The sequence below is a fragment of the Tasmannia lanceolata genome, unplaced genomic scaffold (assembly GCF_043159265.1).
Source record: "Tasmannia lanceolata isolate RefF3 unplaced genomic scaffold, GAP_Taslan_0.1 ptg000004l, whole genome shotgun sequence".
NCBI lineage: Eukaryota > Viridiplantae > Streptophyta > Magnoliopsida > Canellales > Winteraceae > Tasmannia > Tasmannia lanceolata.
The window spans coordinates 7899541-7917459 of record NW_027518681.1 but is presented as its reverse complement, the minus strand read 5'-3'; the positions used below and the strand labels follow the sequence as shown (position 1 = coordinate 7917459).

The window sequence follows — 17919 nt, the reverse complement described above, 5'->3', positions numbered from 1 at the left end:
ATTGAAGCGTACCGTCCACAACATAGGATGATCCAAGCCGTCCATGGTTTGGATCCTCCTATGGTGTGGTTCGTACAGTAACATTAAGGCCCAATTTAGGCCCCACCCAATTTTTTGAAAATGAAGTGTACCGTTCAAACCATAGGATGATCCGAGCCGTCCATTTTATGGGCCTTAACGTAAATGAGTTGTGCCCCCAAAAGGGTTGGCCCATCAAATGAATGGTTTGGATCATCCTGTGGTCGTACAGTAACATTAAGGCCCGTCCACAACATAGGATGATCCAAGCCGTCCATGGTTTGGATAATCCTACGGAGTTGGTCATACACTAACATTAAGGCCCAATCATAGGCCCCACCGATATTTTTCAAATTGAAGCGTACCGTCCACAACATAGGATGATCCAAGCCGTCCATGGTTTGGATCATCCTATGGTGTGGTTCGTACCAATTTAGGCCCCACCCATATTTTTGAAAATGAAGTGTACCGTCCATACCATAGGATGATCCAAGCCATCCATTTGATGGGCCACAATGTAAATAGGTTGTGCCCCAAAAATCATTTCGTAGGATGATCACAACCCTACAATCTATAGAGGTTGCATAAGATGTAGTTTCTATTTTGATCGGAGGGCTAGGATCCGCCTATGGAAAAATACTTTGGGACGCAACCTATTTACGTTTATGGCCATCAAATGGACGGTTTGGATTATCCTATGCAGTGGTATGGGTGGGGCCTACGTTGTTCAAAGATGGGCCATCATTCCACCAACGGTTTCTGTTGGGCCCACCAACTGTTCCTTTTGTGTGTGGAGAGAGAGAGAGAGAGAGAGAGAGAGAGAGAGAGAGAGGTGGGAATACGTTAGCCAGCCGTCAAGGCCGGGTGGGGGAGGAAATATCAGCAATAATTGCACGAACCGAGCTTGTCTTTTTTAAATGGGCTATTGAGAGCCTTTTGGGAACTGTCGTAACATTTGGCAGCTACTTAATTTATAAAAGACAAGGTGAGTTCGTATAATTATCAAACATGATAGTGCCAATATCATTATCCTTCCTTTTTTCACTCCCTTATTTTCCTTTCAAAAATAGATTGACATACAGAAGAAAGCTAAATACAACACCTTTTTACTTATTCTAAACCCTCTGAAAATTTCCGGCAATGGATCTAAGAAAATCAATCGGCAACCAAACAGATTTTTCTCTGAGAATCGCAAAGCACATCCTGCTGAAAGAAGGGACCAATCTCGTGTTTTCTCCATCATCGATCCATATCGTATTGAGTCTGATCTCTGGTGGGTCGAAGGGAAAAACCCTAGAACAGTTGCTTTCCTTTTTAAGATCAGAAAGCAGCGAAGAACTCAACACCCTCTCTTCTCAGCTCGTTGCTCTCATCTTCACTGACGCATCTCAGAGTGGTGGGCCCCGTATCTCTTTCGTTAATGGGTTTGGGTTGAGAAATCTCTCCCTCTCAAACCCTCATTTGCAGAGATCGCTAATAAGCTTTATAAAACAGAAGCTAAGCTAGTAGATTTTCAGACCCAGGTCAGATTTTCTTTCATTTCTCAAACCCTCATTTGAAGAATACCCATATGGCCTTTGTTGTGAATTACTTGATGAAGGGTATAAAAGTAATTTTTCTCTTGAAAGATCTTTTGTTTTAGATTGGTGTTTTCTTCTTGAAACTATTGTTTAATTAGCTGCTTTATGATTATAATATTTGGTGGGCTAGTTCTTTGCTTTGGCTTTGCAAATTTATATTATTGTTTCCTTCTTGAAACTAGTGTTCAATTAGCTGCTTTGGGAGTATATTTAGGTGGGTTGATTCCATGCTTACTGCTTAGGCTTCACTAATTTGGTGTTTTCAAGATTCTAAATGGACTAGAAGTTCTTCGTGCTTTTTGAGTTTATGTTGCTAGTGTTGCATTTTTCTCTTTGTATTAGACGTTCATCTTAGTTCTTTGGGAAGGTTGAGATTTTTGTAGTCTTTAAGGTGTATATATGATCTACTAAAATATTTAACATTAATAATTTAATATCCAAGCAAAATTATGCTACATCTGCTTAGACTAGACTGTCGAACATATACAATTTTAGTAGCACTTATTGTGCTGATATGCTGATAGTACATTATTATTCAGCAGCCCAGGCCCCTGCAATTTACAAAAACTTTACGGCAGTGATCAGATGCTACAAAACAATATCTGGTCAAAGAGTGAACTTTGCTAAATCGGTGGTCATGGGGGTTGTGCTGGGAAATTTCATAACTATAGTATTGGGCTAAATTATTGGGTTGCAAGATGGGTTCTATCCCTAATACATACTTAGGCCTTCCTCCATGTACATGAAGACTGTCAAAAAGGCTTTGGGAACAGTGATTGAGCGCGTTGAAAGGAGACTCTCCTCTTGGTAAAAAAGGATTGTTGTCTTTAGGGCGGAGAACCACCTTACTCAAGGCAGTCTTGGCTAGCCTTCCACTCTATTTTATGTTGACCTCCTCTTTCCTACTTCCATCGATAATATAACTGAACAACTTCAAAGGAATTTTTTATAGATCAATAAGGAAGAAAGTAGGAACTATCATTTGATCAGTTTGGATGTGGTGTGTAGGCCTTGTAGGTAGGGAAGGCTTGGGATTAGAAGGCTGAAAGCAATGAACAAGGTGTTAATTGGGAAATGGCTCTAAAATTTTGGCAATGATAGATATATGCAATGGAGAAGGGTTATTAAGGCAAAATATGGTTCTGGCTCCAGAGAGTAGTCCCCTTTAGATGAGTATAGATCTATCGGGACTACACTATGGAGAGATTATGAAATTCTCAAGTTTCATTCAAAAAGGATTATGATTCAGGATAGGAGATGGGGAAATGATTAGATTTTGGTTCGATAACTTGTGTGGGTATGGAACATTAATGGAGGACTTTCCAACATTATTTAAGGCAGCCTCGCAATGATATTTTGGTGGTTAAATCTTTGTGCAGGGTTAATGATATAGGAGATTGTAATTTCAGATTCAGGAGGAATTTCTTTGAGCAAGAAATGAGAGAATTTACATCCTTTCAATGAAGAATTAACTCAATCTAAATAAAACACGAAGAAAAGAACAAAAGAGTTTGGCAATGGACCTCGATGGGCACTATGAAGCACGGGTGCTGGTGCGGGGTGCGGGTGCGACACGACACGGGTACGCGGGTACGTGATTTTCCAAAAAACTTGGGTGCGGGTGCGTTCGGGTGCGTTGAATATAATAATATTTTTTATTAAAAAAAAATTTTAAAAATAGGAAAGCAATCAAACGACCTAACCCCTCTAATTGAGCCCTAAAGGGCTCCCAATTGAATGTCACAATCTCAAATTAACATGGCCTAAAAGCTCACAATTGGGAATTTGGGATTTAGGGCTTTAGGCCCTAAAGCCCTAAATCCCAAATTCCCAATTGTGACCTCCAAACTGAAAATCAGTTTAGGGCTTCAAAATCACAATTCAATTTAAGATTATGCCAACTGATTGTGAGCTCCAAATTGATTTTTATGTGACTCACAATCGGTTAGGGCTTTAGGGTATTTTTTAGGGCAAATCACAAATAAAAATAATGCAAATCACAAATAAAAATAAAGGAAAGAGAGTAGAGACTAGAGATACAAAAAAAAGAGAGTAGAGAGAGATACAAAGAGAAAGAGAGAAGTAGAGAGAGAGAGAGAGTACCTTTAAGTAGGGTTAGGTTAGGGCTCCGACGGTGGCGAAGGCGGCGGTAGCCAGTAGTTGCAGGGAGAGAGAGGAGAAACCGAGAGGGAGAGGAGAAAAAGAGAGAACCCCGAGAGAGAGAGAGAGAGAGAGAGAGAGAGAGAGAGAGAGAGAGAGAGAGAGAGAGAGGATGAGGGACGAGACAGAGAGAGGGGTGAGGGACGAGACAGAGACAGAGAGAGGGAGAGAGTTGCGTGAGTGAGGGGGTTTTAAAACCCCTTTTATAATTTAAACCCCCCCCCCCCCCAAAAAAAAATGTTATTGGCAGTCCTCCTCTTTTTTTCTTTTTTCTTTTGTTTTAAAACACTTAAAAACGTGTCGGGTGCGTCGGGGTGCGCACCCGACACGCACCCGACCGTCAATTTTTTTTTAAAAAAAGGGTTTTTGAATCGGGTGCGCACCCGGGACGCACCCGAGCGCACCCGTGTCGGATACGCACCCGATACGGGTATGCGGGCCATTTTGAAGCACCCGTGCTTCAGAGGATGGGCATGTTGACCTTCAAATCTTTCTATAAACACTTGTTCCTGAGTCATAATTCATCACTACCGCAGCTAGTTTGGGAATTTAAAACCCCTTCAAGAATGAATGTATACTATTGGTCCACTTGTTTTCATAAAATCCTCACTGTGGATCAGCTTCTTAATAGACAAAATATTATAGTTAACCATTCTGCCATTTATCTTTCGGTCGACTCCGTTGACCACTTTCTTCTTCACTATCAATTTACTCGTGAGTTGTGGTAATTTTCGGTGTCTCTTTAGAGTTTATTGGGTTCTCCCATATCATATTGAGTCATGGATTTTTGCCCCTTGACCCTCCAGATGTAGGACTTTATAAACCCTATTCCTAGATGCCACTTTATGGCTGGTATGGAAGGAAAGAAACATGAGTGTTCTTTAAAGGTACTTTCAGAGGCATGCAAAGTTTACACAGACAAATTTTCTCAGTAATTGTTCGGTGGGCATCAATCCTTTCTATGTTCAGTGGAGTTTTGATAACATCTTTGCATAGGTCATGGGAAGCATTCACTCGAAGCACCCCAAGTCCAATGGACCCCTCGACCTCGTGGGAGGTTAAGACTGTACTTTTGATGGTTCAAGTATTGGTAATGTTGGTCTAACATGCATTGGGGAGCTGTTGAGAAATGCAAACAAAGAGGTAATTTGGGATTCAATACTCTTCTTAGGAGCAGATTCAACATATGATCATTGAAGGAGACTCCCTTAATGTGGTCAAATAGGTGAGAGACGAGATTAACTACCCATGGAGCTTCGTGGATGCCATAGAGGAGATTAGGGATTCTTTGGAAGGACTTGATACTGAGTCGGGGGTTAGCTGAGAGGAGACCCCATTTTCATACAACTTACCAGCTTCAGAGTGTATAGTTTGGTGACAAATAATCTCTTGTGGGTTTTCTTTGTTTTTGGGTACTTCTACCCTCGATCTTTCCTTCTTTTCCTGTTCTCTTTATTATTGGATTGTGCCTTTAAATCATCTCGGTTGTTGGGCTATACATTTCTTCTCTTAAGAAAGCATTCACCTTTCTATATTGAAAAAACTAATTTTGCTGATAGGTGACTATGACCTTGTTTTCTTGTATTTGTAGGCAGCCACGCAGGTCCCATAGTATTTTTCTATACTTCACACACAACCTAGAAAGTTGATTGAGAGTGGTGTGGTCGATGATGTATTCTTTACCCATTGATTATTTAAGGTTGCTAGAAGTACAAGAACTTGAGTTGGTAATGCGATACATATAAGTCCAAAGCTGGTTAGTAAAATACTAAAATTAGATAAAATGATACTGTGAAGGAGAAAAGAAGAGAGATACCATCCGACGTGGGGAGAGTGACTCATTAATTTCGAAGATAAGACATACAATGACTTATATACAATACTCTGTAAAATATCTAAAATACTCCTTTGTGGTATTTTTTAACATTCCTCAAGGTGAAATGTTCCTTTGAACATTCTCAGCTTGCTAATCAGGTAATGATGTCGGTCGGAGTTGCCCCCTTTTGTGAATGCATCGCCAAGCGGATCTTGACTAGATACATTTAAAGGAAGCACTCCACTGCTACCAACTTACTTTTGAACAAGGTAATAGTCAATCTCGATGTATTTGGTTCTAGCACGGAGAATGAGGTTTTGGGACATCTTGATTGCACTTTGATTGTTGCACAAAAGAGGTTATATATGCAACTTCCAATGCAGTTTGTGTAGGAGATGTCATATCCATGTAAGTTCAGTTCTGGTTGATGCCATGCACTTATATTCGCCTTTTGCACTGGGACATGCTACAGTTTGGTGCATTCTAGTGCTCAATTATACAATGTGGCCATTCACAAGCACACAAAAACCAGTTACAAATTGGTGCTTATTGGAGTGACTAGCCCAGCTTGCATCAGTATACCTTACTACATGAACTTGTTGAGAAGATCAAATGTATGCTTTCTTTGGGTTGAAGCCATTCTTTAATTATTATAATTTTTTTTAATGGTTAATCTTGACACCAGGGAAGTAATTAAGCTAACCTAGAATTTTCATATCAAGCTTTTCGTCTGAGTTTCAGCAATGGCACTTTCAATAATTATAAAATTGTCAACTTAAACTTAAACTAGTACCTTACATGAGCTTGTGTACTAAGAAAAGAATGATTGATCACATTTAATGCGCTTGTAATTCTGCTATCTAAGTGGTTGATAAGCTTTTCAAACCATCTTTCTCTGAGTTTTATCAATAGCACTTCCAATAATTATAATATTGTGAACTTAAACTTAAACTAGTACCATACACGAACTTGTGTACTGAGCAAAGCGAATAATCACATTGGCTGCACTTGTAATATCCTAACCCTCTTGACTCTTGTAAGTCTCTAGCCTTGGAGAATAACCTCATGACCATTACGAGTTTTAAACTTTCATCGTCTAATTGTCTGCATGGTCCCAGGCAATTATTTTGTACGTTCAAGGTCATATGAAGAAGGAGCTCCTCACTAGTGCTACTCCAAGGTCGAAGGCCTGCACCCTTGATGCAAAGAAATGGGATGCTGACAACTATATCATTTTTGGATAGCTCTTCGACTCTATGGAGATGTCGCTTACTCAGGTTTATATTTTGTATGACTTCAACTCGAGGTTATAGAACAAAATGGTTGTTGCATTCACACCTAATAAGCATAATCATCGCATTTGTCAACTCGTGCAAGCCATTGCCGCATGTAAGCATGGAGATCCTAGTATAGGAGAGCATTATGGCTCTCTATAGTGTATGTGGGAGGAGCTTAGTCAATATGAGTCCCTATTGGAATTTCTAGTAGACATTACGGCTAATGTAGCCCAGTGTATGGAGAGGCATCCGATATACACCTTTCTTGGTGGCCTACGTCTTGAGTCCAAGCAGATGCAGGTGGTTGATTCTATCAACATGGCGTCTTCCTCCCCCAACATTGTATGTCTTTCTTTTTGCTGAGGAAGAGCGTCGCTCTATTATAGTTAGCCTTCTAATGATTCTTGAGATGCATCCAGAGTCCAGAGCGTACTGCATTTGTCTCTTTTACTCACCTTTTCCCTGTTGTTGGTCATGGTAGAGTCACTTGTGGCGAGGGTAGAGGCCTTTGAGGTGGTCGTGGTCGTTGGTGATCCTCATTTACATGTACGTACTATGGTGGGTCAAGATATGAGTATGATTACTGCTACAAGTTCAATGGCTATCATCTGATACCTTGGACCTTTGACAAATCCCTCTGCTCCTTTGATCCAAACTTGGGTTTGGATACTATAGAGTCTAGCGGCTCTTATACCATTGATCTAAGATGCAACAGACAAGATCCCTCTTGTGGACCCATGGGTTATAGGAAAACAGAATACTACTCGGTTTCTGTAGAATCAAGACAACTACAGTAGTTTTGGAGGCAGTTCGCGGCCTTTAGTTGGGAGTGGCTTCAATTTGAGGGTGATGGTGTTCTTAATTATGGGATCAACCCAAAAATGGATCACGCGCAAAGGTAGCTTACGGTTTTTAACAACCCATAAACTAATATTTTGCATTTCTCCGGTTTTACATAAGGTAAGATAAAGGAAGAGGAGAGAAGCCAATTGACCGTCTCCACCTATTCCTTTCATCATTTAGTTGGCTAATTGACTTTGGCGCGACCAATGATATGAGTGGTGAGTCTGGTAGTCCGTTTTTGTCTTCTCTACCTTTCACACCTACTTGGGTTTGTTTGGCTAATGTTCCTCCAGTCGTATGAAGGTGTTGGAACCATTCCCATATCCTCTTCTTTTTCACTTTCTAGAGTTTTGTGTGTTCCTCATCTCTCCGCTATCCTAGTAGGGGGCGATGACCCCCCCCCCCCCCCCCCCCCCCCCGGCATAGGATTATGCGCCCCCTTTTTCACGTGATTTGACGTCAGTAAGCGTTAAAGTCTGCCACGATTCACGTGAAAGGAGTGTGGGGGGGGGGGGGGGGGGGGGGGGGCGAAAAATTCATTGTGTGATGTTTTATCGATTTCAATGCGTCTTTTAGGAAATTTTACTATTTTGTTACTGATTTAGGATGTCTTGTCGCTGCAACTATTGATTCTACTGCACTGCCTCCAGTTTCTATTTCTTGCTTTTCTTTTCATATTGTAGCTAGTCATGAAACTATTTTGTGGTATGCCATATTGGGGCATATGTAGGATTTCAATCTCTATGTACTGAGATTCCCATATTTAAATTCTTACATAAAATGGTCAAGTTTTATTGCGATACTTTTATGAGTTGTTGAAACATATTCACACTGTTTATCATTTTCAAATGCATAGATGTAGGTCTTCTTTTGGTTTGACTCACTCCGATATACGTGAATCATCTCCAATCACCTTCTTTGATGATTTTTACTGTTTCTTTTTTGTGACCTTTATCGATTTTTACTCTTGTATGACATGGGTGTATGGAATGAAATCTAAGGATGAAGCATTTTTCATTTTTCATATGGTATATGCCATGATCCATACTCAGTATGGGGGCCTTATCAAAGCCCTCTGATGTGGTAAAGACGGCTAGTACACCTCTTGTTCCCTTGCTTAACTTTTGTCAGAACAGAGTATTGCTCATCATTTTCTCGCCCATAAACCCACAGGCTGAGAGCAAGTATAGGCACCTTATAGGTGCTACTCTACCCTCTTACATCTTTTTATACCACTATGGATGTTACTTTTCAGGACACTCCTTTTTTGCCTTTTTGCCTGCCTATGATCTTTCAGTGCCTGTGGGTGCTCTACATGTGTCTCTACCCATTACATGACCTATTGTCTCAGCGCAATCTTCTGCACTTGCACCTCCTACTCCTTCGCCCCAGGGGCTAGTTGCTTATGTTCCTTTGACATCATGATCGTCCCGGTCTTGTTGCTTCCTCTTTCCTCTACGCAAGAAGTTCCTCTAGGTATATCTCTTTCATCTTTACTGTATATTCTTGTTGCTTCTACTTACCATCATGTTGTGTTGGACCTTGACTTCCCTGTAGTACCTCACAAAGGGGTGCACCGGTGTGCTTCTGCACATCCTATTGCCCACTTTGTGTCCTACGCTCTGTCTTAGCGCTCCTTCCTCACTGTTGTTGATTCTCTCTCTATTCCTTATACTATTCATGTTGCCTCGAGTCATCCTGCATGGAAGGCTGCTATTGTTGAGGAGATGGCGTCACTTCAGCACGACCATACTTCGGTTCTCATCTCTCCTCCTCCTAGGAAGAAATCTGTAGCCTGCAGATGGGTCTTTACAGTAAGGCATCGCTATGATGGCATTGTTGGGAGGTGTAAGGTGCTTCTTGTTGCTTGGGGATTTACTCATGAGTATGACTTTGATTAAAGTTCCACTTTTGCCCATGCGTTTAAGTTGGCAATGGTTCGGGCCTTCTGGCGATTGCTGCCAACCAGGGTTGGCCTCTTCAACAGCTTTATGTGAAGAATGCCTTATTGCATAGGACTCACATAGAGGAAGTACACATGACTCCTCCTGGTTCTCTGCTTCAAGGAGAGAATGGAAAGGTGTGTCACCGAGTCTATCTATGACTAGTCACTACGAGCATGGTTTCACCATTTTGACACAATGATTCGCGACAGAGGCTTTCACCAATGCGAATCTGTTCACACGATATTTACTCACGACGACACAATTGGCAGGGCGATAGTTTATGTTGATGCTCACATATTAAGTTCTATCTGCTTGTTGTAATTTTGAAATCAAATAGTGTTTGCCACAACTCCCAGACAGATATTTGATTTGATTCTCTTTTTAAGATAAAATGTATAATCCCAGAAGTTTCAAGATTCAGATCTCATTATATTTATTACTGGAATGAAGGAATATATCTTGGTAACTAATGTGGAATTCAAGTTGGTAAATAATACATGGAGAAGATTTTGGGGAGATCTTATTTATAATTGTACAGAATATACAATATGAGAAAAGACAGCAAAAAAAAACGTCTTTCCTTCTAGATCATTTCTCTTTTCCAAAGCCCACTGCAACCCCTTTCTCGTGCAAGATAGCCTTCCCATAGCCTTCCCATTTCAGCAAATGTACAAAAATCTTAACAAATCTGCCAACTCATGCAAATTTGTAGGATAAGCTTTCCATATAAGAAGATTTTGCCAACTGGTATGAATCTTGGTAGTTCATATGCCCACATCATCTAGGCAACAACTAGTTTCAACTAGCTATCAGGAAAAAAAAAGAAGCCGAAGCATCTTTAAGTAGTGTTTAAAAACTCGTTAACACAACAAGGAACTCGCCGGAGTCGAGAAGGATTTTTCTTGGCCGCGTTCCGTATTGCACCACTCTCCCTAGTTATGACTGTGTAACCGCGTCAACTGCATTCTTAACTGCGTCCACGCCGAGTCGACAAGGATTTTTTCTTCGCCGCAGTTTGCATCATATCCTTGTTTTTAAACACTGCCTTTAACATCCATGGGCCCTTGCTTGGAAGGTTTTTGAGCTGCATCAAGAACAAATTAGTGTTTGGAAAGGACTTCAGTATCCATCCAGAATAAATATATTTGATCTACAAGACTTGTTGAATAATTGAAGCTTCTTTTTCTTATAGGGTTATGATGCAACTATCATAGTGTTCATCACCAATGATGTATTTAGGTGATGCCATATTAACAAAATTCTTGTTACCTTTAAGAAATGACTTGCTGAATAATAAAGAGGGAGTTGCTATACTTTACGATAAGTCTTAGGACAATCCTCTAGAGCCATAATACTATATACACGTTTTATTGACACAGATTGCCTAGCACGAGGCATCTATGTCTATATTTACACCGAAAATGGTTTAAATGTCTTTACTACAATGTACTACAATGTGTTGGAGAGAATGTAGGTAATTTGCCATTCAAAAAAGAAATTGTTCAAGATAATTTAAGCACATAACCAGTTAAGTCTATGCCCATTCTTAGGTTGCATAAAGCAATCTATAATATTTTAAATTTTGCAATAATCTGTTAAACAGGAGCACCTTGTCTGGAACTTTGTGTAGTGATGGAACTTAATTTTGGTCCCCGATTTCATTCAAATTTAATGAATTTCTGAAAAACAAACAGAGGCTTGAAACAAGCACCGCTTCATATGAACATAACGTGTGGTCACCATCATTTGAAGTCCCTTGACATAGAACTTAATCAACTTATCTGAAGTGACCTCAGGAGGATTAGCAGTGTGTATGGTTCAGTCCAACTGCCAGATGACACTAAACTGTACTCCTATTTATTTGTTGCAGTGTGCCCCAGAGATAACTAACTTTACCCAGATACCTCATTTTAAATCCCTTACTAATATATTCCTTGAGAGCTTGTCAAAAGCATACACATAATATTGAAGTAAAATTCCGAGAAAGATCATCTAACAGAATTATGATTGGTAGGAGTTACCCTAATCCATGTACTTGTTATGCAAATCATCTCTTCATCATCTCTCCATACAGTGGAATCTCGTAATCTGCGCCATTTCTATGAAATGATGATAAACTGCAAGAACTTGTCATCATTAAATGCTGACTGTATAGAAATAGATTATTTTGGCCTTTGGGCATGTGTATGCAAAAATAACTAACATGATATTCCAAATTGATACAGATTAATGTGTTTTAGTTTTAGTTGACGACTCCATTTCCTTTATGTTGGAGGCCTTCTGACATAAAAACTGAGGCATGAACATTTGATAATAATTGTACAATTCTTGGTGTGTTTTTCTTAAATGACTTTTCATTCAAGCTTTAGAAACCTCCATTTTTTTCCATTTTTAATGATATAATTCTCTCAAGATTATGTTGGTCTTTAGAATGGTGTTACTGACTATGCTAATGTTGGTGATATGATTTTTATGCATGCATGAGTCACATGCCATTGTGTCATTGATATTGTTTATGTTGATGAATTGAATATGTTTGTCGTTGTGTTCTTGAAGGCTGCCCAAGTAGCTAGTGAAGTGAACTCATGGGCTGAAAATGAGACCAATGGCCTTATCAAAGATCTTCTTCCTGCCACATCAGTTGACAATTTGACTAAACTAATCTTTGCAAATGCACTCTATTTTAAAGGAGCTTGGAATGAGAAGTTTGATAAAGACTTTGACTTCCACCTTCTTGATGGTGGCTCTGTTCAAGTGCCTTTCATGACCAGCAAGAAGAAGCAATTTCTCAGCTCCTTCAATGGGTTCAAACTTTGAAGTCCTTACACTTCCTTGCAAACAAGGCACAGATAAGAGGCAGTTCTCCATATATTTTTTTTCTTCCTGATGAGAAAGACGGGCTGCAAAATTTCGTGGAGAAGTTGGGTTCTGATTCTGCATTCATAGATCGTCATCTACCAGTCCAAAAAGTCCAAGTTGGGGAGTTTAGGATTCCAAAGTTCAAATTCTCATTTGGGTTTGAAGTTTCTACAGTTCTGAAGGAATTAGGACTGGCGTTGCCCTTCTCCGATGGAGGTGATCTAACTGAGATGGTGGATTCACCTCTGAGCCGGAGCCTATATGTTTCGAGCATTTCCCATAAATCCGTAATCGAAGTAAATGAAGAAGGAACTGAAGCAGCCGCTGCTTCTGCTGCTGTGGTCACCATAGTTATCTAATGTTCCGCGTTGTTTTGCAATGCTTATCCTGATATTCATAGATTGTATACTCTTCTAAATCTTAAATATGGTTTGATATCCAAGATCTTGACTATTTTTTTTTGGTCTTTTTTTTTCTTAATGAGCTGCATTAACCAATATGTTGCTATGACAAAAAATTTGCCATTCTCTTGTCTGTAAGAATCTGATTTATTCGCTTTTCAGGCAGTGGATGTACCTAATATGTAACCCATGAAGAAAACGTTATAGGAACATTGGTTCAATGGGAGAGTGAAATATGTTTGTTTGGTTTGGTAATTGATGTGACTTGTTGTGAGTTGATCCTTTGGCAATTGGTTTTTGTCGAATAAGTAAATCCCACTTTATTCCGATCGAACCCCAATTCGGTTCGGTATGATACCCTTATTAGTTATTGGGAGAACCTAAGGACTCTCTTTCTTATTCATGAAAGCATTCTCAGAGGTCTTTTTCCCTTTAGGAAGATGCAGGAGTGAGTACAGTACACCATATATCTTTTTCATGAAAGCATTCTCAGTGATCTTTTTTAAGGTATTTTTATACTAGGGATAGTTTTGTACTTTCATGAATTAGGGTTTTTCCCTTCATTGTAACGCATCTCAGAACGCCATATAAAAGGGTGTGATATCAGGAGCTACCTGAGAGAAGGTTGTGAGGGCTTTTGTAATCTCTTCTTCAGAATAGTGGAATCGTTGGCTTGTCGCTCTGCCGTGGACATAGCCCATACCATACTGGTTGGGGGAACCTCGTAAATCTGTGTGAATTTTCGTTTATCTTTTTCATATCGTTATTCTGCTGCATTGTTAAATCCCTAACAAATTCCACCAATGGTGAGATTTGCAAGCTGTTAATGGTGTCTGGGCCTTTACCAGGTAGGTCACACCTCTAGACTCCCGTAATTGACTGGATGGTCTTATGCTTTGCTTTATCCTGCTGAATAACTGTTGATTACATTTTCGTTAAGGACCAACTATCATTGTCGAAGCTACTAGCTGTTGATTATATTTTTTAAGGACCAACTATCATTGTTGAAGCTATTAAAAGCTGCCAAGGTTTTAAAGAAACTACCAATACACCAAGTTTAAAGGGTAAAAACAACAAATTTCCTTCCTTCTAAAATCTTTTTATTCAAGATTTTAAGGGTTTTTTTCCTTAGGGAATAAGAAGAAGAAGAAGAAGAAAACAAAAAAAATCATAAAACCCTCATAATAGAACAAGGAGGAGGAAAGAAAGAAGAAAAATAGAAAAAGGAGAAAATTACAAAAAATACTTTAGTATTGGGAAAGAAGATGAAGAAGAAAATACTTTAGTATTGGGAAAGAAGATGAAGAAGAAAATAAGCGAAAAATACAGAAAAAAAAGAAAGGGGAAAAATTAAAACTTCATTAGAGAAGAAGAAAAATAAAAAACTCCTAAAAGTCTGGGAAGAAGGAGGATGAAGAGGAGGAAATTAGGGGGGGAAATAGAGGGACAAATAGGCATATACATGGGATAGAATTTAAAACATAGATATAACACTTGATTCCATTCAAAGATCACATCTAGCATTTTGTAAAGAAAGGTTTGGGTGTTGCCTTGACCAAAATGATTAGGCTTGATATATATTTGAAGATAAAAGTTTGATGATGATTTGACATTGTAAACGAGAGATTAGGTGAGGTGAGAATGCAGGTTCTAATTTTTCAATCAAAACTATTTATTACCTCAAGTGGACTTTGTTACCTCGAGCTATTGTGGATTTTCAGATCTACACGCTGAGATTTGATTTCTCTTTTGAATTTTTTTTCATTGGTAGTGTTACGTGCTTAGATATGTTCCACTTAAGGTAGAATAAATTAGTTTATATTTTTTATAACTATTGAAATTTTCTCTCTAGCTGTTTGGTATGGATAGGAGACTTAGAGATAAGGGTTATCTAGATTAGCTTGGGTAGGAGTTTTAGAGGAAGTGGTCAACTGGGTTTTCTATAAATAACAACCAGTCTTTTTCACATGGATGAATAAATTTCTCTTTGAAATTGTGTCTTTGAGTACAAAGAGGACTGACCCTTCCCTCGAAGTGGGTTAGAAGGAAGACTAACCCTTCCCTCAATGTGGGTCAAGAGGCCGATCTTCCTTATAAGAAGATCAATCACATTGCAAACTAATTTGAGTTCATAACAATTGGTATTAGAGCAACACGATCTTGCGGCCTCAAGCAGAAACAAATCTGAGCAACAATGAATAATTGAGAGGAGACAATGAGAGAGATCAAAAGGCATCTTGCTTTACTAAATGCCAATTGTGATTGAATGGCATCGACATTCTGTCTAACGCTCAATCGCAATTGGCATTGACATTCTGTCTAACGCTAGAGGAACCTCCATGTTTGAATAAGCTGAGCGAAGAGTTTAATTTATGCACCAAGAGCAATGTCGAGAAGGCTTCCACGAAAAAAAGAAGCAAAAGAAGAAACGAAAAAAAAGAGAGATAAAGAAATCTGATAGAAGAAAAAAGAGAAAAAAACCCACAAAAGAAAGGCGTCGATGATTATCAAGGTTGTCAATTCCGACAATGTCGTCATCGAAAACTCTACTATTTTGCTCAAATTTCTCAACCCCATCAAGAAGATCTTCACCCACAATCATCCGTTCATCGACATTTCAATCATTCCAAAAAAATACAACAGAGAAGCTTTGATAAACGACACAATGAGATCGGTTTAAAAATGGAGATGCCTTAGTCGATGATCATGACATACCAAATGGTGACTAATTGCAAGACGAAGAGAAGAAGAGGGGAGGGGGATAAGCAAAGGAGAAGAGAGAAGGATTTCAAAAAGTTTTGCACAAGATCTCGTTTTTCACTAATTGGCAAGCTCTTAATCCCCAACCTTGAAGACAATGCTGATTTCAAGGCGGTGGAATATTACGTGCCTAGATAGGTCTCACTTAGGGTAGAATAAATTATTTTATATTTTTTATAGCTCTTGGAATTTTCTCTCTAGTTGTTTGGTATGGATAGGAGTCCTAGAGATAAGAGTTATCTAGACTGGCTTGGGTAGGAGTTTTAGAGGAAGTGGTCAAGTGGGTTTTCTATAAATAACACGTAAGTACTCTTTCTTAAATGAATAGAGAAATTTATCCCAAAAATTGTGTGTTTAAGCACAAAGGTGGTCTGACCCTTCCCTCAATGTGGGTCAAGAGGTTGATCTTCCCTCTAAGAAGATCAATCACGCTGCGAACTGATTTGAGATCGTAACAGGCAGAATGTTGCTTGTGCACATCATGTAGATAGTTGTAGTGAAATATCTCCTCCATGACCTAAAAGGTAGGCTATTCATTTTGTAGATGAAGGGTGAAGATCACTAGTCCTTATCTCCCTTATCACACACACACACACACACACACACACACACACACACACACACACACACACACACACACACACCTACCCTTTAACTATGCGGAATGTCTGTCAACGGTAAGGGTGTCAATTTTGGCTCGGGCTCGGAAGCTCGCTTGAGCTCGGCTCGAATCCTTAACGAGCCTAGCCGAGCCGGCTGGCCAGGCTTGTTAAGCTTAACGAGCCGAGCCCGAGCTAGGCCAGGCTCGGCTCTGCTCAGCTCGTTAAGGCTCGTTAAGAATTTAATATATTTAAATCTATATATTATATATTAATATATACACTAAAAGGATTGTCCATGGAGTGAAAGAAGGCGGCAAAATATGTCACTTCTTTTTTGGAACCCCATTTGTTACTTAGACCACCCCCCGTAGTGTAAAAAGAGTAGTCAAATTACACTAGATAGGGCTGTCCAGGGAAGATGAGGGGTGTGAAATTAATATAACCTGAGCTCGATAAGGCTAGCGAGCCTGGCCGAGCCTGACCGAGCTCGAGCCTGGTTCGAGCCCGAGCTGAGCTTTTGTGCTTAACGAGCCGAACTGAGCCTGGCCAAGCTCGGCTCGGCTCGGCTCGTTTACACCCCTAGTCAACGGTGACAAATGTTGTTTGCACAACATTAGTCATTCCATCATAACTGTTTTTCTTGCAGTCCAAAGAGGGCCTTAAAGAATCCAAGACAAAAAATACAGGTTTCATCTATTATTTTTTTATCTTAGTTGAGCCAAAAAATAACCTGATTTGCAGAATCTCAATTAATACATTTGAATTACATAAGAAATGATACTGTAGAATTAGAGAAAACAAATAATACCTTCTGGCATAACCCATCCACCAATTTGATTCCAAGCCAAATCCAGCAACTCCAATTCCTTGAATTGGGCAAACATAGTAGCATTTGGATACCATGCTTCCAGTGCTTCCCCTCCCGCAAATGAAATATCGATTTTAGTCACAAGAGAAGAAGAAGAAGAAGAAGAAGCACATGATATAACTTTCCATTGACAACAATGCTTTGCAACCCAATCCCCAGTCACAAAATAAGAAGCATTATTTGCATAGTTGATATAATCTTTTAATTGCAAAAGGGCTTTCTCTCTTCCTCCAAACAAGCTTGGCACCCATAAAAACAGCAACAAACACTCACAATCAGCACCACCACCCCAATACTATATGCACTTAAAATACTCATGATTTTAACTCCTTTATGCCCAAACCCAAAACTCCAACTAAAAGATCAACTTTAATTGCCCTCCAATCATAACATAGGATATATGTAGAGAAAGAAAGGTGGAATGAGGATCGAAATTTCAAAGTCTTCCACTCAGACTAACTGTCCTCCACTGTCCAAACTTCAAAGAAGAAGCTCAGCTTACACAAAAGAAGAAACCCAACTTTTGTTTGTTTTCCAAACCAATCTCTCTTTCTATTACTAGAGACAACTCCCATGGTATTCTAAAATCGTGCGACACAGGGTGTCTTTCGTAACCACACCTCTAAAGTCTTCAATGCGAATACAGGGGAGGGTGAGAAAGGGAAAGGTGATCAACCTTTCAATAATTATTTTCTAATATCGTTTCAACACGGATCAAAGATATCGGCAGGGGATCATTAGTAAACTAAGAGTCAAAAGAGTCGGCCATAAACTCATTACACCCATACA

General features: G+C 39.5%; 1 long non-coding RNA gene and 1 pseudogene across 2 annotated transcripts; one reads left to right on the top strand and one right to left on the bottom strand.

Annotated features, from left to right (window-relative positions):
* Window positions 1-1128: 1128 nt before the first annotated feature.
* On the top strand, window positions 1129-13551 carry LOC143875791 (serpin-ZX-like; annotated as a pseudogene). Its single transcript, XR_013250196.1, has 2 exons — window positions 1129-1541; window positions 12197-13551. The product of XR_013250196.1 is annotated as a serpin-ZX-like (transcript).
* LOC143875793 (uncharacterized) lies at window positions 10135-17262 on the bottom strand. The gene is made up of 2 exons (XR_013250197.1): window positions 17071-17262; window positions 10135-10724 (listed from the first exon to the last, which is right to left on the bottom strand). It is a non-coding gene; the product is annotated as an uncharacterized LOC143875793 (long non-coding RNA).
* Between the last annotated feature and the right edge of the window lie 657 nt (window positions 17263-17919).